Source organism: Microcebus murinus, chromosome 14, assembly GCF_040939455.1.
Source record: "Microcebus murinus isolate Inina chromosome 14, M.murinus_Inina_mat1.0, whole genome shotgun sequence".
NCBI lineage: Eukaryota > Metazoa > Chordata > Mammalia > Primates > Cheirogaleidae > Microcebus > Microcebus murinus.
This window is the reverse complement of record NC_134117.1, coordinates 56,996,018-57,019,685: the sequence shown is the minus strand read 5'-3', so window position 1 is coordinate 57,019,685 and position 23,668 is coordinate 56,996,018. Positions and strand designations below refer to the sequence as shown.

Here is a 23,668-nt window from a genome sequence, read left to right as displayed (position 1 = left end):
TGCTCAGGCTGGTTTTGAACTCCTGACCTTGAGCGATCCGCCCGCCTCAGCCTCCCAGAGTGCTAGGATTACAGGCATGAGCCACTGCGCCGGCCTCTTTATCTTACTTTATGGAGAATTTCCTTGATTTTGTCTTCCAACCCTTCTTTTTTTTTTATATTTATATATTCATATATATTATAGTTATATATTAAAAAGAGGAAAAACCTTGCCTGAAGAGAAACTCAAGGACCCAAGTGGCCCAAGAAGTTTACTGTCCCCCCACCCACAAAAATTCTTTTATAAAATCTTCCAGTGCGATCTTCAGGAAACCCCCCGCCCTCCCCAGCCCCCCTCCCTGGCCCTCCTGTGTCTCCACAACCCTGGACTGCCCCCAGCTCCAGCCCAGCGCCCAGCGGCACCCAGTCTCATCTCTGGCCATCCACGGCCGCCATGGCTTTCTGCTGGGCGCCCCCCTGCTGCACTCCGGGGGGCCATGTGGGCTGTGGGCAGTGGAGGCGGTGGAAGGTGGTGGGGGAGGAGGGTGGGAGCCAGGGCACCTGGTGGCCAGGGGGGGATGAGGCCCAAAAGTGGCTGAAGTTTGCAGGCGGGGAGCAGGCCCCGGCTGTCATGGGGCTGTTGCTGCTCTGCAGGCCCTCGGACGCTCAAAGCTTGGAGAACATGGCCAGCGCGTCAGGGAAGTTGGGTGGCGTGGCAGGTGTGTTGCTGGGAGTACACATCTGCATCTGGTGATGGTGGTGACTGTTGGGAATGTTGGTCTCCTGGAAAAACGTGCTCAGGGCGGTCTCGAACTGCCAGTGGGCCGCCTGCAGCAGCTGCTTCGCCTGGTCGGCCGTGCAGCCCGCGGTCAGCACGAACTGGTTGATCCTGACCTGGTGCCGCAGCTCGTCCGTGTTCCCCGACATGGCGCTCTGCCGCTCGGCCGCCGCCGGCGAATGTTCCAACCCTTCTTATGGAAATTTTTATTTTGGGATGATCTCATTTTACATTTCCAACAATGTTTTCTATTCTGTTTTACATCATACCTTGGACTTATTTCATGTCTTATATATTTCTTGCTTCTTGGATGAAATACCTGCTTGAACTTCTCTGCTTTTCTATTTGCTGAGTTGTTGTACCTTCGGACAAAGATTCTTTGCTTCACAAAACTTTAGCCAGGCTTCTGAACGCTCCTGGGCCCGTCTGCGCACTCCCTGCAGAACCCTGCTAAGTCAGGCTATCCAGAACTCCCCACCCTTGATATTCAGCAGGGAACCTTTTAGGTTGGGTTCAGCCAGAATTCTCTCCACACTTGATGTCTCACCTTAGTCATTCTCCACCCACAGACCTCCTTGCTCCCTGGCCATAAATCCGCACTTGTCCCTGCTGTGTTCAGAATGGAGCCCAGTTCTATCCTGGGGTCTCTCTCCACCTGTTGCAATAGTCCTGAATAAAAGTTACCTCTCCACTTTAACTTCTCTCTGGCTCCAGGGTTTTTCTTTTCTTTCTCTCTTTCCTTTTTTTTTTTTTTTTTTTGAGAGTCTTGCTCGGTCACCCTGAGTAGAGTGCAGTGGCATCATCATAATTCACAGCAGCCTCAAACTCCTGGGCTCAATTGATCCTCCTGCCTCAGCCTCTCGAGTAGCTGGGACTATAGGCATGTGCCATGATGCCTGGATAATTTTTCTATTTTCAGTAGAGATGGGGTTTCACTCTTGCTCAGGCTGGTCTCCAACTCCTGATCTCAAGTGACCCTCCTGCCTTGGCCTCCCAGAGTGTTAGGATTACAGGCGTGAGCCACAGCTCAAGCCATGGCTCTGGATGTTGTCGACACTTGCTCAAGGGTCTGTTTTTCTACATGTTGTGGTCTCTCACTTTCCTTTTGGAGGCTTGCCTCAAATGCCTGCCGATCCTTCCTTGTCCATTTGTATGTAAGAAAGAGGCGCTTGGGGGCTCTAAGGGCACAGGGCTTGCAGGGCTGTCCCCATGGTGGCTGAGCAGGAAGCTACTGTCACCTCCAGAGGGCCTCGGTGCCAGAAGGGGGAGGCTGCCACGCCCGAGTGAGCTGTCCTTGGTCTTCAGGGATGGTTCATTCTGACTCTCTGGGAAGCATACTTGAGTGCACACTCTTCCTTCTCCCTGGGTGACACTTACTTTCACGTAGGGTTCCCTGGACGTGGGGTGGGGTGGAAAGGGTGACGATCCTTACAAAGATTTCAGTTTCCACTCCCCTCTTCTCACCCCCCATTCTGTCCTCCCACCCTCTTTCTTATTTGGCACTTTTAAGTCTCGAGCCTCTCTCTCTATTCGGGCACAGCAGACGGCTTCCTGGCTGGCTGCGACGCCATGCTCACGTGGTCCCCGGCTGTCTCTTCTCCCATCCTGCATCATCAATTTCCAGTACTCTAGGAATAGGTGACATTTCTTCTTTTTTGAGACAAAGTCTCACTCTGTTGCCCGGGCTAGAGTGAGTGCCGTGGCGTCAGCCTGGCTCACAGCAACCTCAAACTCCTGGGCCCAAGCGATCCTCCTGCCTCAGCCTCCTGAGTAGCTGAGACTACAGGCATGCACCACCATGCCCGGCTAATTTTTTCTATATAGTTTTAGTTGGCCAATTAATTTCTTTCTATTTTTAGTAGAGATGGGGTCTTGCTCTTGCTCAGGCTGGTTTCGAACTCCTGACCTTGAGGGATCCGCCCACCTCGGCCTCCCAGAGTGCTAGGATTACAGGCGGTCAAATTTCTTCTCCATTGATATCTCATCCCAATCTCTTTGCTATTTGGTATATACCTTTTAAATCCCGTCACTGCCACTTTGCAGGGGGCTCCTTAGGCAGGCGGGAGAGATGCCTGGCCCACCATTAGAACTGCAGGTTCAAACTGTGTTCTCTGCCTCCTGCCCTGAAAAGGACCTTCGAGACCTCTGAGTCAATTTGAAATAGAGAAACCAAAGTTAGAGTGGGTCTGGCAACCGGCCAAGGAATAAAGGCTTAATAGGAAACTGGTAGAGTATGTTCATTTAGAGCATAGACTCTGAAGCCAGAAAGCCTGGATTTGAATCCTGTCTCTGTCTCTTACAACCCATGAGAGCTTGAAAAAAATATCGGATGTCTCCTTGCCTCTTTTTCTCACCTACAAAATGGGGATAAGAATAGGGACTTAACCAGCAAGCACCTGGAGAATCTCTCTCTTGTCTCTGTCGCTGTTGCCTTTGCTGAGCTCTAAATCTGTTTTATTAATAAAAATAGACTTTTCTCCTACTTGTGTCTTGGCTCCCAGCAAAGTGGCGAACTACCAGGAGGTAAGGACTGTGGCTTAGTCATCGTTATCCCTTCTAGAAAGCCAGCAAAGTGCCTCATATCTAAGCAGGAAGTAACAGATTGGAGATGGCAGGCCTCCTGCCTGGGGTCTCTATTGCACAATTAACAGCTGTGTGTCCTCCGGGAGCAAATTAATTTCTTTGGGACACGACTTCCTCACCTGTGTCATCGTCTTGAAGAAGGTATGCCAACCCTAAGGGACTGTGAGAGGAAGCTGTCACTGGGGACATGCTGGTGTTGAGACAAGCTGAGTGGCAGTGTGATGACAAGGATCCCCCCTTAGGGAGGGTGAGAGCTGAAACTCCAGTGATGTACCAGAGGGGACTGGGCAGAGGCAGGTAGTGGTGGGCAGGGGGAGCTGGCAGGATCGTGTGCCTGTGGGCACATGCGGGAGATGGTCAGCAGGTGGCTGAGACGGCAGGAATCTCGAGTATCTCATTGGAAGCATAATGGTGAATGACCAGGATTGAGAAGACAGGAGCAGAGCAAATGTGGGTGTGTTAAGCTTGGGAAATGTGAAGTTTCCCACATTGGAGATGGTGGGGCTCCCAGGCAGATGCTCCACCAGGCAGCTGAAAGTGTGCAACTCCTACATGAGAACAAATCTTGGATGTCTCCTTTACATCCAAGGTGATTGTTGGTCCCCTAGGAGAATATATAATGCCTGAAAGAACGTGCAGATGGAAGATCTGAGAGCTGAAGACAGAGTTTTTGGAAAGAGAGACATTTTTGAAGATTTGGGCAAGAATTGTAGCCCATGAAAAGAGGAGAGTGCTCTGAGATATAGCAGAGACCAGGGGAGAGCTATGCCTAGGAACCCATGAGTTGAGAATTTTAAAAATGAATTTTTATTGCTGACTGGGTATTTGATAATACTATAAAATTGTTGTGAATTTTTTAGGTATGATAATGGTAGTGGGATTATGTTTTTTAAAAAGTTACAATCTTGTAGAGATATCTACTGAAGGATTTATAGATGAAATGACATGATGTTTGATATTTACTTTAAAATAAACTGGTGGATTGTCAATAAAAGTCACATTTCAGATTCAAGGGTACAAATAGGTGTAAAATAGAAGATGGGAAAAGATATACCATGCAAACAGTAACCAAAAAGAACTGAAGCAGCTATACTATTATCAGATAAAATAGACTTTAGGATGGAACTTGTTACAGAGACAAAGGAGGACATTCACAATGATAAAAGGGTCAAGCAATCAGGAATACATAGCAATTATAAAAATATATGCACCTGACAACAGAGCCTCAAATACATAAAGCAAAAAGCTGACAAAATTGAAGGGAGAAATAGTCCAACAATAAGAGTAGGAGACTTCAATACCTCACTTTTAATAATAGATCAAACTATAAGGCAGAAGATCAACAAGGAAATAGAAGACTTGAACAATGCTCTACACCAGCTAGACCTAACCGATGTCTATAGAACACACCACCCAACAAAAGCAAAATACACATTCTTTTCAAATGCACATGAAACATTCTCCAGTTTAGACTATACACTAGGCTGGAAACCAAGTTTCAATAAACTTAAAATAGTGAATAGAAAAATGATATAGAAAGTCAATGAAACTGAAAGCTAGTTCTTTAAAAAGATCACCAAAATTGACAAACCCTTAGCTAGACTGGCAGAGAAAAAAAGAGAAAAGAGTCAAGGGATGAAAAACAAAGTTACAAAGGAAATATCACTACTGATCTTACAGAAATAAATGAATTATAAGGGAATAATGGGAATACTATGAACAACTGTATGCCAACAAATTAGGTTACCTATATAAAATGAACAAATTCCTAGAAAAACACAAACTACCAAAACTGACTCAAGAGAAATAGAAAATTTGAATAGACCTATAACAAATAAGGAGATTGAATTAATAATTAAACTTCCCACAAACAAAATACCAGGGCCAGATGGCATTACTAGTGAATTCTACCAATATTAACTAAAAGTTAACAAAAATCACAAACTCTCACAAATAGCAGAAGAGGAAAAAACACTTCCCAACACATTCTATGAAGCTACCAAAACCAAGCAAAGACATCATAAGAAAGTTAAACTATATACCAATATCTTTTACAAATATAGATGCAAAAATCTTCAGCAAAATATTAATAAATCCAGCAACACATAAAGGGGATTATATACAATGATCAAGTGCTATTTATCACAAGAATGCAAGGTTGGTTTAACATCTGAAAATTAATCATTGTAATATTATCAATATTATGAATGACAAAACCCATATGATCATCTCAATAGATATAGAAAAAGCACTTCAAAAACATGCAACACTCTTTCATTAAAATCACTCGACAAACTAGGAATAGAAGGTGTAGTGGATTGAATGGTGTCCTCCTCTTCTCAAAATGTCTACTTCCCAGAACCTATAAATGTGACCTTATTTTAAAAAAATGGTCTTTGCAGATGTTGTTAAGTTAAAGATCTAGCGATGAGATCCCCTGGGATTACCCAAGCAGGCCCTAAATCTAATGACATGTTTTTATTTTATTATTATTATTATTTTTTTGAGACAGAGTCTTGCTTTGTTGCCCAGGCTAGAGTGCCGTGGCATCAGCCTAGCTCACAGCAACCTCAAACTCCTGGGCTCAAGCAATCCTCCTGCCTCAGCCTCCCAAGTAGCTGGGACTACAGGCATGCACCACCATGCCCGGCTAATTTTTTTCTATATATATTATTTGGCTTATTAATTTCTTTCTATTTATAGTAGAGACAGGGTCTCGCTCTTGCTCAGGCTGGTTTCGAACTCCTGACCTTGAGCAATCCGCCCGCCTCACCCTTCCAGAGTGGTAGTATTACAGGTGTGAGCCACCGTGCCCGGCCAGACATGTTTTTATAAGAGACAGAAAAGACACGGAGGCACAGGGAAGAAGGCCATGAAAAGATGAAGACAAAAATAAGAGTGATGCAGCCACAAGCCAAGGAGTCATCAGAAGCTGCAAAGGCAAAAACAGATTCTCTTCTACAACCTTGGGAGAGATCACAGCCCCATGAGACCTTGATTTTAAACTTCTGGCCTCCAGAATTGTGAAAGAGTAAATTTCTGTTGTTTTAAGCCACTACGTTTGTTGCAATTTGTTATTGTATCCCTAAGAATCTAATACGGGGAGGGAATTTCCTCAACCTAATAAATGGCATGCATCCATGAAAAACTCACATCTGTTTACTGGTGAAAGACTGCATGCTTACTCTTAGGATCAGAAACAAAACAAGGATGTCTGATTTCCCCACTTGGATTCAACACTGATTGTACTGGAGGTTCTAGCCAGTACAGAAACAGATAAGTGTGTTCTAAGAACTCAGAACAACTACATTAAGGAAAAGGGAGGGACTTATTGACTCTTATAACTGAAAAATATGAGAATTAAGGCATTTCTGGGCCCATTTTATTATCAGGAATATCTTAAGGCTTTGCTTTCATTGGTGTTGGCTTACTTCCCAGGCAAGGTCTCCAAAAAATGGCCACCATCTGCTCCAGGCTTACGTCCTACCAGCTACACAATGCCAGCAGAAGACTGAGCACCTTTTCCCTGAAGGCTCCAGTGAAGTTCTGAGGCTGGTTCTTGCTGGCCCGGCTGGTGTTCCCAGGCCATCAGTGACCTGATTACTGTGGGCAGGACTCTTTGGGATTCCTTTATTTGTTGGCTAGATTTTATCATTAGGAAGGATTTTACTGATGCTGTATTTCCTGAGACATTCCCTATTGTTTTTACACATGGTGACACTTTGGCTGGGTTTATAAAAGTCTTGGGTCACATCCTGCTCACCCCAACCCCTGAATTTTGTTAGAGTTTCCCTTCTATCTTTTGACATTGACTGTTGCAGACAAGAACATTGAGGCAACGTGACTGTGTCCCTTCATAGCTGACTTGATTTCTCTGCTGGGATGTCCACTCCATGGAGTTTTTACTTCTTGAGTAAATTAGTCTGAGATCACAAATTGCAGTTTTGCAGATTTGATCTGCAGTTTCAAGTCTTCCTTTATCTTAGGGTGCTGTCTTCTGTCTTTGTTCATTTTCTGCTGCTATAACGGAATGTCATAGACTGGGTGATTTATAAAGAATAGAAGTTTATTTGGCTCATGGTTCTGGAGGCTGGGAAGTCCAAGAGCATGGTGCTGTCAACTGGAGAGGATCATCCCATGGCGGAAGGCATCACCTGGTAGGGAAGGGCAAGAGAGAGTGAGAATGTGTGAGACAGAGAAAATCAGGCTGAACTCATCCCTTTTTATCAGGAACCCACTCCCAAGACAACTAACCCACTCCTGTACTAACAGCCCTAATCCATTCATGAGGGTGGTGCTCCCATGACCTAATCATCTCTTAAAGGTCCTCCCTTCCAACACTGTTGGATTGGGGATTACGTTTTCAACACATTAACTTTCAGGGGAAACATTCAAACCATAGTATCTTCTATTGTATCTTTGACAGTTTTTATGCCTTGCCAGTTTTATTTTCTCATTCAGGAACACCATGTAGTGCTGGCTGGTTGTTTTTTTTATTTTTTCTTTTTTTTTTTTCTTTTTTTTTAGTGCAGTTGTGTGTTTGTAATGGCTGGTTGTTGTTTATCCATCCTCAGTATCTGTTATTTTACTGATAGAGGTCACCTCTTTGCTTGTTTATTTTGTGTATTTTTCTAAACTTGTCTTCAGGTCTTGATCCTATATGTACTTCTTGCTGTTTCTAATGCAGATTGCATTTTTGTAATCAATTTTCTTATTTTCTTCCATTTCTTTTCTGAGCTCTAATTTCTTGTCTACTTGAGCTCTGCTTTGGTCTTTTCCAAAGGACCCATGTTCTTTTTGTTTCTTTGGGGCTCTATAGGAGGCTCTTGTTTCCCACTTAAGATCAAGGGGAGGGGGTCATGCAGAGATCCAGGGTGTATGATTATAGCACTGAAATATCTCATAGCATTTATTTATACAGAAATTGCTCTGAGTCATCTTTTTTTCTAAACCTAAAATTTGGTTGACTGGAAAGGTTAACTGTCTTAATAAAGATTCTATTTTTGATAAGTGCTTCCATAATATTATGATTTTACTTATCAGAATTAAAAAAAAATCAGATCAAATGACTGAGTGTCTTTGTGAGCTCAGACTGCTGCCAGAAAAATATACCATAGGCTGGATGGTTCAAATAATGAAAATTTATTTCTTGTAATTCTGGAAATAGGAAGTACAAGATCAAGGTTCCAGGAGGGTTGGTGTCCCCAGTGCGGGCTCTCTGCTTGGGTTGCAGACAGCTGTGTTCTCACTTGACCTTTCCATGCTGCGTGTGGTTGGTGGGAGGGTGGACAGAGAGAGAAAGCATGAGAGAGTGAGTGTGCTAGCTCTCTGGTATCTCTTGTTATAAGGGTACGAATCCTATCATGAAGGCCCCACCCTCATGACCTCATCTAACGCTAATTACCTCCCAAAGACCCATCTTCAACATCATATTGGCAGTTAGGGCTTCAAATATGAATTTGGAAGTGGGTGGGACACAACTCAGTCCACAGCACGGAGGCATCATTACTATTACCACGTGACAATATCTAAATTGTATAAAAAATCTAAAATTACAGACATCTGCCTTACTCACTGTCATAGCTGAATTAGAGAATTTCCCCTTTGTTCTAAGAAACTGAGATCAGGTTCTTTACTCTGTAGTCAAGTTGGCCTTCACCCAGGGAACATGCCCTCCCCAGGCGTCAGTCAAGCAAGTGCCTCCTGCCTGACTAGATGCAGCCGAGGGGGAAGGGGAGGAGCCCCATCCTTGGGGAGAGTAAGGGGTTGCTAGGCGCCCCTGTCTAGGCAGGTTGTTCCCCTGAGCACACTTATAGTGGGGACCTGAGGCTGTCATCTAGGAATCAGGAAGGTCTCTGCAGAGGATGTGCTACATCCACTGTGTGTGCTCAGGGACAGGAGGGAAAGTTCCATCAACAGGGTAACGGAGACACACCAGACTGCTCGGTGTATCCTGCTACATTAGCAGCTCTGCAGAGAGATCTTTTCTTTTGTGGGGCTGTTTGGGAGTAGCCGTGCTCTTACGGTCTTCACAAGCTACAGCATCCAGGAGCCAAACGCCTACATTCCTTCAAATCTTGTCACTGCAATTTTAACATGCTCTTATAATTTTACGGTAGCTCTTCCATGTGAATTAAACCTGGCTGCATGTTCTTCCTTACGACTTGAGACTAGAAGCTTCAACCTATGCAGGGGATGGGCTGGTGACCCAAATAGAAACATCTGATCTAAGGTGGCATTTGATTGGAGGGCTGGTCCCCACAGAAAGGGACCCCTACCATTGCACTACCTCACGGTACAGCTGCGACAGTCAATAGCTACTGTTAACTGATACAAGTTTAGGGGTATCTGTGTGCTAGGCACCACATGTTCTAATGATGTATGTTTGCTGCCTCTGTTGATCTTCATGGCAATTTATAACATTTACAATGGAGGACATGGAGGTTCAGAGAGGTTAGATAACTTTCCCAAGGTCACACAGCTAGTAAGTAGCAGAGCTAGGGTTCACATGCAGATTTGTTTGACCCTAGAGACCATTAACTTTCCATTAGGCCAGATAACAGAAGTGCTTAGGAAATATAATATGGTGTTGATGACTTATGATTTGCACAGAAGGCTAGATTAGATTTTATTCATCTTTGGGAGGACAGCAGATCACTGCATGTTCTGGGTCTTGGTTCCTGGGAGTATCATCATATTCCTTCTGTAGGTTTCCTCTGCCACTTCCAGATCCAGGTCTTACTCTCCATGAGGGTAGGTTGGAAAATGGCAGAATGTTCTGTGCCTTGACCCATTGCCTCTGTGCAGCAACTGAGACAATTGCCATTTAATGTCTTGCAAAGCTGGTCACCCTATCATCTCATGTCCATGTTTGATGGCTTCCTGATAATTGGCACCATTTCTTTTCTTTCTTTTTTTTTTTTTTTGAGACAGAGTCTCACTTTGTTGCCCAGGCTAGAGTGAGTGCTGTGGCGTCAGCCTGGCTCACAGCAACCTCAATCTCCGGGGCTCAGAGATCCTACTGCCTCAGCCTCCCGAGTAGCTGGGACTACAGGCATGCGCCACCATGCCCGGCTAATTTTTTGTATATATATTTTTAGTTGGTCAATTAATTTATTTCTATTTTTGGTAGAGACGGGGTCTCGCTCAGGCTGGTTTCGAACTCCTGACCTTGAGCGATCCGCCCGCCTCGGCCTCCCAAAGTGCTAGGATTACAGGCGTGAGCCACCGTGCCCGGTGGCACCATTTCTGGAAGACTCTTGTGTGCTCCATGTTCAAGGACTTCTTCTGAAAGGGGAAGAAGAGACATGGAGTGGTAGATAGAGGGAAACGTGGGGCTAAGAGAGGATTTTTTTCTTTAATATAAAAAAATAAAAAGAGCATCTTTGCATGCTGACAGGAATGATCCTGTAGAGAGGGGGGACATGATGTGGGAGAGGGAAGAGAGGTTGCTGAAGTCACATCCCTGAGCAGGCAGAGGGGGACCTGGCATACAAGTGGAAGGCTGGCTGCTGTACTGAGACATTTTGCCGAGATCAGGGTATCCCATTCCGGACCCGGCAAGTCCCATACCCTATAAGGAGCAGCAGCAGGGTGAGTCTTAGGGAAGAGCCTGCTGGCTTTGCCCAGGGAAAGACTAGATCTCCAGAGTGGCCCTGTGGTTCCCACTGAGGGTCCTGGGACAGGCTGGGTCACCTCTCTGAACCTCAGTTTTGGTCTCTTTTGTAAAATGTCACAGAATCGCAGCAAGTATTGAACAAGATAATGCAAGCAGAGCCCTCAGCATGGAAAATAAAAGCGATTTCATTATCAAGAGATAACCATGTTTACCATTTCAATGTATTTTTGTGTCAGTCTTTTCCCCCAAATATATAAAGCACATACCTAGTATTATTCTTGCAAAGCACAAAGCAGTATCATTCTTACATACTGTTCTACAACGTGCTTTTAGTACTTAAATATACTAAGGACAATTTTCCATGTCGTTAAATATTTTTCTATAACATCAATTTTTAAAAATGTATGCAGATCATTCCAGTAGGTGGACCTACACTCTGTTTTAACCCTTTCCTGTTGTAGACACCATGCAAGTTGTTCCTTACTGTTTTCTGTTATTAACAGCACTGTTAAGAACTTCCTTGTGGCTATAATTTTACATACATCCACAGTTATTTCCTTAGGATGGTTTCCTGGCAATGGAATTTCAGCTGAACTGTGGACAAGTTCTTTCACCTTCCTGAAGACAGAGGCAGGAGTGGATTTTGGGTGATGGCACAGACAGGCAGCGTGAACAGTGGTGCCCAAGGGTGGCGATGGATGGGCTGCTGCCATCCCGGAAGCAGGACTGCAGGGACCAGAGATAAGCCACATCTAGCGGCCTCTCCTTATCAACGATCTAACTGCCACCTGATTGAAGACATGAAGAAGAACTTACCAAATATGTGGAAGCTGAGAAGGATACATTGAATGATAGAATCAAGATGCAAGGAGCCCCTGACTGATGGGGAGAATGGGCTGAAACTAACAGGGGAAATTGAAAAGTGAAAACTGTAATGTCTCGGTAATGGTAACATTTCAAAAGTCGAGGCCATACACATGGAGGCTAGGGGAAACCTGGGTGGCCGTCAGGTCATTCAAGAAACCCAGGGTTGATGTGATGTGGTTACCCCCCAAACTCATGCAAAACACCCGATAACCTCGGGCTGTATCAGTGTGAGTGTAATGTCCGGACCACATGCTGTCAGTGGGTGCTGACGGGCTGGAACTCAGCCAAAAAGGATTGGGCTGGTGAATGATCTGGACCATGGCTGCTCAGTAGAAATGTGGAGTATACTGTGCGTGTGTGTGTGTGTGTCCGTGGGTTCCACATCCATGGATTCAACCAACCTCAGATTAAAAATATTTGAAAAAAATTTTTGATGGTTGTGTTTGTACCAAACATGTATAGACTTTTTTCTTGTCCTTATTCCCTAAACAATATGGTATGATAATTATTAATATTTATGTAGCATTTACATTGTATTAGGTGTTATAAATTAATCTGGAGATGATTTAAAGTCTATGGGATGTATGTAGGTCATAGGCAAATACTGTGCCTTTTTATATCAGGGACTTGAGTACCCTCAGACTTTGGTATCTGGGGGGGATCCTGGAACCAACCCCCCACAGGTCCGAAGGGATGGCAGTATGTATATGTACTGCTATATGTATGTACACACATACATGCACACAGATGGTCACTGACTTGTGATGGTTCAACCTCTGATTTTTTGCCTTTACAGTGGAGCAAAAGTGATACTCATTCAGTAGGAATCATACTTCAAGTACCCAGGCAACCATTCTGTTTTTCACTTTCAGTACAATATTCAATAAATTACACGAGATAGTCACCATTTTATTATAAAATAGGCTTTGTATTAGATGATGTTGCCTAACTGGAGGCTAAAGTAAGTGTTCTGAGCACATTTAAGGTAGGCTGGGCTAAGCTACGATGCTCGGTAGGTTAGGTGCATTAAACGCATTTTTGGCTAATGGCTGTTTTCAACTTATAATATTTTCAGTTTGTGATGTATTTATCAGGATGTAACCCCATCATAAGTCAAGGAGCATCTGTACATATGTTTTTAAATTTTCTGGTAGCAAATAATATATTTTAGATAATCCAAGATATCTAGAAAATTATCATTTTAGGGTGTATCAGTGTAAACACATTATTAATAAGATATTATATTCTTTTTCCCCCTAAGTACTTTCTTTGAAATCTGGTGTGCATTTACACTTCCAGCACATCTCAATTCACATGCCAAATTTTCAGTGGTTAATACAAGTACAATACAATGCAAATTTGATTTCTTAGTTGCACTAGCAAAACTTCAAGCACTCAGGAGCCACATATAGCTGGCGGCTACCAATACCGGATAGTGCAGTTCTCAGCCCTTGTTGCTCAAATGTGGCCCATGGACCACAGCATCTGTATCCCCCTGGCTAGGGATGTGAGATTTCCGGGCCCAACCAGACCTCCTGAGTCAACATTTGTATTTCAGCAAACAATTGCTATGCTCACTACAGTTTGAGAAGCCTGGTCTAAAGCTCAGGCCATGATTTAGGGGAATGTGTGAGGACATGGAGTGTATTTCGCATGCAAAAGGGGAGCCCCCAGGAAGCTATGTTAATATCTCCAAATATTTAGAGGCCTGTTGTGTGGCAGGCGGGGAAGACATAGTGGAAGAGCGAGGACAACAGGCCGAGGTGGGGTGGGGTGGGGTGGGGTGGGGGAAAGGGGACTGGACTTTGTAAAGTTTCCAGTTAATTGTCTCGCTTAATCCTTGTAACAAAAGAACTGGACTTGGATCTGAGTCAAATTTCCCTTCTGCTAATCGCTGTGCATCCTGAAGGATGAATTGCTTAACCTCTCTGAGCCTCCGTGTACTATCTGTGAGACGGGAAAAATAACAACCCACCCACCTCCCAGGGGCAATGCAAAGACTGTGTGGGCAGGGACCGTGTTTGCTAAATCACCTCAGCGTCTCTGGGCTTGGCACAGACCTGGCACCAACTCCACCCTCGATAACTGTGTCTTGGCAATCTGGGCAAAGCTCTGCCTTGAAAAGGGGTAGCTATTCCTGCTTTTAGCACGCGCGTGATCTGAGGTGACAGGTCACGTTTTCAGGACACACAGACCAACCCAGCCCATGCGTGCCTTCATCCCGCTAAAAGCCTGTTTTTTATTTACGGCTTCAAATTGATCTGAATCAATCTATCTGGAAAACTTTTCATCAGGGGGGTGAAAACAGAAGGGCAGGAGGGGAGGTTGGGGCTTCTCCACCTTTCCTCGTTCAGACAGTGGTGCTGGATATCTGGTCCCTGTCCTACTATTGGGACAGAAAGTCCCAAAGCAGAGCACTGGGTCACTCGAGGGGGGGGCGGCACAGGTAATGTGGCCCATCACAGCATTTCTCTGTAGAAGCCCCCACCCCAGGCTCACCAAGCCACATCTGCGCCTCTGTCAAGTAAACAAAGAATATCTACTGCTCTCAGGCAGGCACTAACATTAGCCAAGTAAGGGCTCTTTGGGGACCGGGGAAAGGAGGTTCGAATTTGAAAATGAACCACTGTACGTGGATTTATAGCACTGCTTTTCCGACAGAGAGGGGGAAATATTTTTCTCTGGGAGATTAGAATTTACTAGTGGATTCAAGTGTAACTTTGGAGAGTGGCGGAGGTATTAGATGTGGCAGTATCACAGTATTGTTTTATTGGCAATTAGATTTCAAACTGGCACGAATGTATGAAAATAAGTCTCAATTATGGGCCTGTGAAGTTTCCCCACCATCTGTCAACAGTTTGCTCCTTATGCCACAACATGTGTACCTTTGGAGGGAGGATGATTTAATAGCCCAAGTGAAGAGGTATAGCTCACCAAATCACACTGGAGTTTATAGCCAATGCCTGCGTTTATGATTTCGGATGCAGAGAAAGCAAATTTAAACTCGTGCCCATGCGTGCACACACACACACACACACACACACACACACACACACACACACACACACACCCCTTGGGTCTCACGGACTTGCAAACTGTCAGAGATGGAATGTAACTTCTAAGGGAGTGAGCCCAACTTTCCCACTTTACAGCTGCAAAAAATTAAGTCCAGAGAACACGAGGGACTGGCCCATTTGGCACCAGGATGTGGGCCTGAGCTGGAACTATCACCAACAGGACACTTGGGGTTAGGGGCCGTTGCTGTGCTGGTACATGCATAGTAACCAGTTCTCTGGGAAAATTCCAGGCCTCATTTGTAAGGCTCACAGGTTTCCACAGTGTAGACACTCCCCAAAATGGCAGGTTTCATGCTACCACTTGATGTCATCGGATGTGTGGTTTGGAAGGGATGGGTATAATCACGTCGCACGGGCCAGTGTGAGCTGTCCCCAGCGTGCCACTGGGGAAGGGGATGAGGTTGCTGCAGGGAAACTTGTGCTTTGTCCGTCCGGCAGCCATTTCCCCTTCTGGCAGGAGTGCTCTGGATTTTCCTAAGAGTATCTCCCCCTACCCTGTTCCTGGTCATGTGGTTTAGGTGGGGTGATCCCAGCACCAGTTCTGGGGATGGCACATGGCCCAGGTCTGGGCCAGTCAGTGTAGCCCATCTCCCTGGACGTGGATTGCTGCAGGGATGCACTTGTGACCCAGTTTGGCTCTAGGAGTCAGGTCCAGCACTTTTGTTGGAACTGGTGGTCTAAGAGCTGTGGAGTGGGCCAATTTGCCACCACGAGGGGAACGGCTGTCTCAGAATGACGATAAACACAGAAGAAACAGGGCTCAGAGACAGACAAATGGGCCTTGATAATACTGTTTGCTCCTGGATCTATCCCTGCTTCAAGCTTAATTTCTGGAGTTTTTGTTTATGAGAATCAATAAATTCCCATGTTTCTTTTTTTTTTTTTTTGAAACAGAGTCTCACTTTGTTGCCCAGGCTAGAATGAGTGCCATGGCGTCAGCCTAGCTCACAGTAACCTCAAACTCCTGGGCTCAAGCAATCCTCCTGCCTCAGCCTCCCGAGTAGCTGGGACTACAGGCATGCGCCACCATGCCCGGCTAATTTTTTCTATATGTATTAGTTGGCCAATTAATTTCTTTCTATTTATAGTAGAGACGGGGTCTCGCTCTTGCTCAGGCTGGTTTTGAACTCCTGACCTCGAGCAATCCGCCCGCCTTGGCCTCCCAGAGTGCTAGGATTACAGGCATGAGCCACTGTGCCCGGCCCCATGTTTCTTTATCAAGTGTGTCACTTGTGACAGAAAGGGTCCTAACTGACGAGTTTGTCTCTGGGAGTTATGCTAGAAAGTCTCTAGTGCCTTTGGGACCTGTGCTTGTCTGGGGTGTGACCTTTATAAGGCCACGGATCTTGTCTGTCTTGGGATTTCACGCCTTCACAGACCCGGCATGGGCCTGGTGTGCCGGGAACGCTCAGTAGACACTAGTCCCATGTCTTGTATCTGGCAGCTTTTGCTGTGTCATGACTCAATCACAAACATCCCCCCAAACTCAACGGCTTATGACAACAAACACTTATTTCTCACTCATCTCTCATGTCACGTGTGTTGGCTGCAACTGTGCTCCATGTATGTTCATGCTAGGATCCAGCCGGGCGGGACGGCTCCCATCAGGGACGTGATGTTCTCACGGCTGAGGGAAAAAAAGACCAAAGAAAGAACATTAAGGTGGCTCCTAATGCTTCTGTTTAGATAAGAAACTTGTCACTTCTGCTCACGTTCCACCGACCAACTCGAGTCCCCTGATCGGGAGGAATGTCCCGCCACAGGGAGGCACCACAAGCCACAGGCAGGGGCGAGGGTTTATGATCAGTGCTCTCACAGGTTGGGGAGTGGTGACGGGAGCAGTATGTGCCAGCCACGTACTTAAAGAGACACTGTGGGAACGCAATCAGACGTCACCGTGTGGCATCGAACATTTGGATGTCCACGGGCCCAGCCGTGCCACTTCTAGGTGTACAGCCCAGGGAACCTCTTGCCTGTGGACATCATGAGACGTGGACAAAAATGTTGATAGCAGCGTGTGAGCACAGCACCACGACCTCGAGAACCGGAACCACTCAGATGTCTGTAGGCAGGCGAATGGCTTTGTAAATTAGGACATATTTACGCAAAAGAATATTGAACAGCAACTACAATGAACAAATCTCAGCTATTTGGAACAACATGGCTGCATCTAAGAAGTATGGGACTGAGTGAAATAAGCATGCCCACAGATGACCACCGGCAGTATGCTTCCAGTATTAGAATTCATTTATATGTGAAAATACTGTGCACAAGACACAAAGAAATTATACACATAAAATTCAAGATTTGGTTACTGTGAGTGGGGAAAAGTGTGGGGATACGAGAGGTACATACACGTTACTGATGATGTTCTAGTTTTTTAATTTAATTTAATTTTTTTTGAGACAGAGTCTCACTCTGTTGCCCTGGCTAGAGTGCTGTGGCGTCAGCCTAGCTCACAGCAACCTCAAACTCCTTGGGCTCAAGCAATCCTCCTGCCTCAGCCTTCTGAGTATCTGGGACTATAGGCATGTGCCACCATGCCTGGCTAATTTTTTCTATATATTTTTAGTTGGCCAATTACTTTCTTTCTATTTTTACTAGAAATGGGGTCTCGCTCTTGCTCAGGCTGGTTTTGAACACCTGACCTTGAGCGATCCTCCTGCCTCAGCCTCCCAGAGTGCCAGGATTACAGGCGTGAACCACCGCGCCCGGTCCTGGGGATGTTCTAGTTTTTAAGTCAAGTGGAGAGTTGAGAGGTGGTCATTTTAATAGTATATATTTTATAACTTAGATGTGTACGTTTATTCTTTTGTCTCTACCAAATATTATTTCCAAAATGTAATTAGAAAGAATGCAAAAATAACCATTAGGAAAGGAAATAATTAAAAAAAACATACAAAAGTGATTATGGAAAAGAGCTGTCTTAGAAAAGCAGGATTCCTGGAAGCAAATTTAGCAAAATTCATTTTTGTGCAGAGTCTAGTGATCTGGACTCTCAGGTGGGGGCACTTAGTGTCCTGGCCCCTCCAGACAGGCTCTGTGCAGAAAACAGCTCAGGTCACAGGGCCCCCCACACCATGGGAGCCTCTACGTCCCCACCGACCCCAACATCACGTTCATTACGCCTCTCCGGGGACTGAGATACCTGGAGGGGCCCTGCCTGTGGGGATGGGCATTCCAGGGGTCCACAAAGAGAAGGCCACCACTGTGGGTGAAGACACTGGCCACTGGGTTTGTCCAAAAGTGCCCTTATTTAACTGTCACCAAGAGTTCAGTCCTCTCTGGGTGTATGGAAGACCCCAGCTTGGCCCTGTGAAGTTGAAGGAGCCACACCTAGATGGTTGGTGAAGTTGGCCCCCCATGCCCGACCACCCCATTCGGTGCTGACTGCCCCAGTGAGGTGCATCCTCCTAGAAGACCTCCTGTTCTGCTTTCTAATCTTCCGACAGGAGGAAGAAGTTTCAGATTGGAGATTCTGGGTCTCTATCAAAATAATCCAAGAGCACCTGCCCCCAGGTGTCTCACCACCTTCCTGGGCTGGGTGAGGCATGTTACTGAGGGCAGTCTGGCTAGCTGTGGTGATTCCAGGGACCCAGGTGTTGTCTACTGGGGAGGAGAGAGGAGGAGGCTGTGGGGCGCCCAGGTGAGACCTCCCTCTGAGGGACGGAGGCAGACGCAGCACCAGTTCTCCCCTAACTTCCGTGCCCACCTTTGGGCTACGTGCAAAATCCATCCTCTGCTCTCTGCTGGGCGGGCATGCTTGGGCATCCGTACATATTTAGATTCCTTTAGCTTTTGTTAGTTTGGTTGCAAGAAATAGAAACCCACTCCCCACCCCCCACCAAAGGGGCATTGTTTTGTCCAATGTATTTATACGGGAGTAGGTCTAGCTTTCAGTGGAACTTGATCCAGGGTTCAAAAAATGTCACAGAGCCTTCTTCCTCTCTTGACTTTTTGGCTCTGCTTCCTGGTGTTGGCTTTATTTTCAAGACGTTATTCTCCACTCCCAGGCCTGGGGTTCTCCCAGAAGCTCCTGGAGCTACATTAACGTCCAGGAGGAAAGAAAGAGCTTTGGCCTTGATTCTGGCCAGAAGCTCTGAGATTCACTGTTTGCCCTGGCTTGGCCACATGACCCTTTGCAAGCCAATCACAGTGGCCAGAGAATGGGGTGCACTGATTGGTGGAATCAGGTCACATGATCTCCTCCAGAACAGGTAGGTGGGATGGGGTCAGCCTCCCCAGAACCCTGGGGGTCCTTCAGTAGAAATTAAGGGCTCTGAGAAATCGGAAGGGAGATTGGATGCTCAGAGGGTAATCGACAAACGGTCACTTCTTATCTCCTGATGCTTTAGTGGATGTTAGTCATTTGGAGAAGCTCTTTACACCTGAAAGAGAAGAATGGTGCATGTGGTATATTGGTGGTGAAGGCATTTTTCCCTTTGGTTGTTTGCCTTTTAAATTTATGTTGATTTTTAAAACTTTAAAAACATTTATTTTTAACCAGGGACATTTTCGAACATGCACGAAAGCAGAGAGAGTAGTATAATGAACCCCCTGTACCAATCATCCGGCTTCAGCCATTGCCATATGTTGATTTTTGACTTTCAGAAGTTTCAAATTTGTACATAGATCAATCTTGAGCTTTTCCATTGTGGTTCCTCCCACAGTTTGTGCTCAGAAAGAACCCAGATAAATATTCAGCTTCATTTCCCCCTAGTTTTGTTTTGTGTTTTGATATAATGCTATGAGGTAAGGTTCTAAAAGGATTTTTTTCTCAGGTATCCAATTTTCCCAGCTCTGTTTATTGAATCATCCATCCAGTGCTCACTGGTTTGTGAAGCATCCTTGATTTGATAATAAGTTCTCGCATACATCAGCACTTGTTTCTGGCTATATATTCTGTTTTATTGACCTGCGTGTTCTTGTACCAACACTACTGTTTTAAGTTTTATAGATGTATAAATAAGTTTCCTAGCCAGTATGACTAGTTCTCTTTCACTATGTTTCTTTTTCTCAGTATTTTCTTGCCCAATTTTATCTATTCATTCTTCCAGATGAAACTTAGAATCCTCTTTCCAAGTTCTAAAGAAAATGCCCTTATGATTTTGATAAGAATTGGTTCAAGTTGTGTGCTAAGTTGGAAAAATGAACATTTTTTTTCAATAGTCACTCTTCAAATCTAGAAGTATTGTATGTCTCCCTATTTATTCAGGTCTTGTAAGTCCCTCTGTAAACATGGATAGTGTTGTTATCTCCCGTGGGGGGCATTCCTGGGTTGTTTATGTATTTTGCTATGTGTATGGATGGAAGATTTAAAACTTCCTATTTTATCTTCTTTATTCATTCTTTAAGCTTTACTATTTTCATCAAGTCTGAGTTGCTCTGAGAGGTTCAGACCATGGCATGAGGAACCCACTGCCCCAACCTGCCAGAGTTTATATTTGCTCTAAAACTGGAGTCCTCTGAGCTCTTGTGTGTAGTGGAAAGAGCATGAGATTTGACATTGAGATCCACCCGAGCTCCAGTCCCTGCTCTGCCCTTTATTAGCCGAGTGTGTCCTTGGGCAAGTCATGTTGCTCTCAGAATCTCATTTTTCTTACTTGCAAATGGACATGGGTTGTTTCTTCATTTTTCATCTTCTTCCTTATATTGGGTTTATTTCTAAACTGCTCTTTCTTCTCTAGGAGAATCTAAACTCCCTAGGAACAGTACACGTGGGGTACATAATCATATAGCAGTGGAAGTTCAGTCACTCTAGGCAGTGCTGATGGCAGGGTCCAGCCAATGGGTGCAATTTTAGTTCATTCAAAATAGAATATGTGGCCGGGCGTGGTGGCTCACACCTGTAATCTTAGCACTCTGCGAGGCCGAGGCAGGCGGATTGTTTGAACTCAGGAGTTTGAGACCAGCCTGAGCAAGAGCAAGACCCTGTCTCTACTAAAAAAATAGAAAGAAATTAGCTGGACGACTAAAATATATATATATATATATAATTAGCCAGGCATGGTGGCGAATGCCTGTAGTCCCAGCTACTAGGGAGGCTGAGGCAGAAGGATCACTTGAGCTCAGGAGTTTGAGGTTGCTGTGAGCTAGGCCGATGCCACGGCACTCTAGCCCGGACAACAGAGTGAGACTCTGTCTCAAAAAAAAAAAAAAAAAAAAAAAATAGCATACGTGTGGAAGTAATCTAGAGTCCTCCCCAGGATCATGGTTCTTTAATAAAACTTTGAAATACAGATAACAGTTGACAAGATTAAAATAGTTGAGGTGTATTGAGTTCTTAGCACGTGCTGGGTACCAAGTGATCACATTCCAGGCATTATTTTATCAGACCCCTCCAATTCCCTGGCCAAGAAGGTATGATCCCTGTCTTAGCTCCAAGAAGCTCAGAAACTAAGATCACACAGAAAGAGGTGGTACAGCTGAGATTCCAATCAACTCAGTGCTTTTGGCCAGAGGATCCTACAATCTTCCCTACGATACTCAATTAGGGTGTCCTAGCAGTGCCAAAGAGGTAGCCAGAAATACTGGTCTGTGCCTTCCTTCCCTCTTGTTGTCTAGGTCCCAGTGGAAAGTCAGAAAGCCACTGCCAGGTGTTAGCTGCCTTCTCCTCCTCCCCCCAAGTTTAACAGCCCACGAAGGAGAACCCTGACCAGCCGCTGCTCACTCTGGTGCTAAACTCTTACCCACTGTGTTGCTCCTGCCCCCTGCTCTCCTGACAAGAGTGGCAGGCTGGCGTGGCCGATCCGAGGAGGGCTACCAGGTGGTGGGGAGGGTTACAGAGTATGAGAGGGGCCCAGAGAAGGGAGGCAAGGGACATGGAACCTGGTGAGATGACAACGGGGCAAGAGCTGTGGACATGGAGCCAGAAGCACCCACCACTTGATAGCTGCACGACCTGGTGGAACCCCGTGGAGCTTAAGCTCTTGCAGCCTCTGCTTCCTCATCATGAAGTTGGAGGCCAGACACTCCGGTGGGCTGGCTTGGTGCTGCTGGTGCACTCTGGACTGTCCCACCTTGAGCATGTGTAGGGTGGTGTCTTTGTTGCTATTCGCACTAAAAAAAGATAGGAGAAGAAGATACAGAGCAGGGGGAGGGCTGTGCCTGACCCTCACGCTGCCTTCTGAGCAGTAGAGCACCAGTGCAGCCCTGGGCTGCAAGGGCCCCGTGTCAGAGGAAGGTGACAAAGTGGGCCTCACGTGTTTTCCGGGATACACAGATTTCAGGGACTACTTTCACCTTTTAAGATTTTTTTTTTTTGAGACAGAGACTTGCTCTGTTGCCCAGGTTAGAGTGCCGTGGCATTAGTCTAGCTCACAGCAACTCGGACTCCTGGGCTCAAGTGATCCTCCTGCCTCAGCCTCCTGAGTAGCTGGGAATACAGGTGCACCCCACCACGCCCGGCTAATTTTGTCTATTTTTAGTAGAGACAGGGTCTCTGTCTTGCTCAGGCTGGTCTCCAACTCCTGATCTCTAGTGATCCTCCCTTCTTGGCCTCCCAGAGTACTAAGATTATAGGCATGAGCCACCAAGCCTGGCCCACCTTTTGAGATTTTGAACTCAACATTTTTCGGAACATCCCAGGGTAGTATAAAGTCAGCCATAGTAACAACAGCTAACTGTTACGCACTCTTACTGTGGGTCAGGTACTGTGTGTTTTAGATAGAGTATCAGATTCGATTCTTAGAACAATCCTATGAAATAGGTACATTTCTTTCTCCTGTGTTAGGAATGGAGAAACGAAGGCCAGAGGGTTTGAATTTTAAGGTCCCTAAGATTGTGGGTTTGAGAATGGGGATTTATGGCAAAAGGCTGTAGAGCTCAGAAGAAATCCCTCAATGCCCAGGCCCCACGTCAGAACAGCTAAATCAGAAACCTGGTGCAGGGTCCAGGGGCGGTGTTGTGAGAAGCGCGTGAGTGGCGCTGAGGCGTGGCCAGGCGTGAGAGTGGCGTGGCCGGGTGTCTCCCTGGCGGGCAGCATGCGATGTGGCGGCGGTAGAGACCGGGGTGTGTGCAAACGCGGGTTTGCGTCAGGGCTGGCAGGGGAGGGCTGGCAGCTGTTCTCGCTCCTGCAGACTCGGTGCTGAGGCCCCGGGGTGTTGGGAGCAATGCGATTTTTCTTTAAGGGGAAATAAAGACGGCCAGAGGGCTGAGCCTGTGTGTGTGTGTGTGTGTGTGTGTGTGTATGAGAGAGAGAATGGGTATATGTGTGTATGTGTGTGTGTGATTAAATATTTGTGTGCTCATGTGTTTACCATATGTGATTGTAAAATGTGTGCATGGATGTGTATGTGTGTGAAAAATATGTGTGTTTGAGTGTATCTGTATGTGTGTGATTGTATGAGTGTACATGTATGTGTATTTGTGAGCACATGTATGCGAACACTTGTGTATGTGTATGTATTTGTGCATGGGTATGTAGGGGTGTGAGTGTGTGTGTGTGGTACAGGCTTGTGTATGTGTGCATGTGCATGTATTTTTCACATACACATAAGTGCTTGCATTAGTATAAGCATGTGTGTGCATATGGCCGTGTAAATATGTGTGAGTATGCATGTGTGTGTGTGCCCATATATAGGTGTGTGTGTATGTGTACATAGTTGTGTATGTACGTATGTATGTGAGCACCATGTGGGTGTGTGTGTGAGAGAGTATGCATGTGTATGGGTGTATGTATAAGTGTGTGTGTGTGTGAGAGTGTGGGCAGGAGTGGATATGTGTGTGCATATGCATTTGTGTATGTGTACATGCATGTGCACTGTGT

The 23,668-nt window shown here is 45.7% G+C and overlaps 1 pseudogene; it reads right to left on the bottom strand.

The window, feature by feature from the left end:
- Nucleotides 1-213: 213 nt before the first annotated feature.
- Nucleotides 214-905, bottom strand: LOC142875653 (UBA-like domain-containing protein 2 pseudogene; annotated as a pseudogene).
- Between the last annotated feature and the right edge of the window lie 22,763 nt (nt 906-23,668).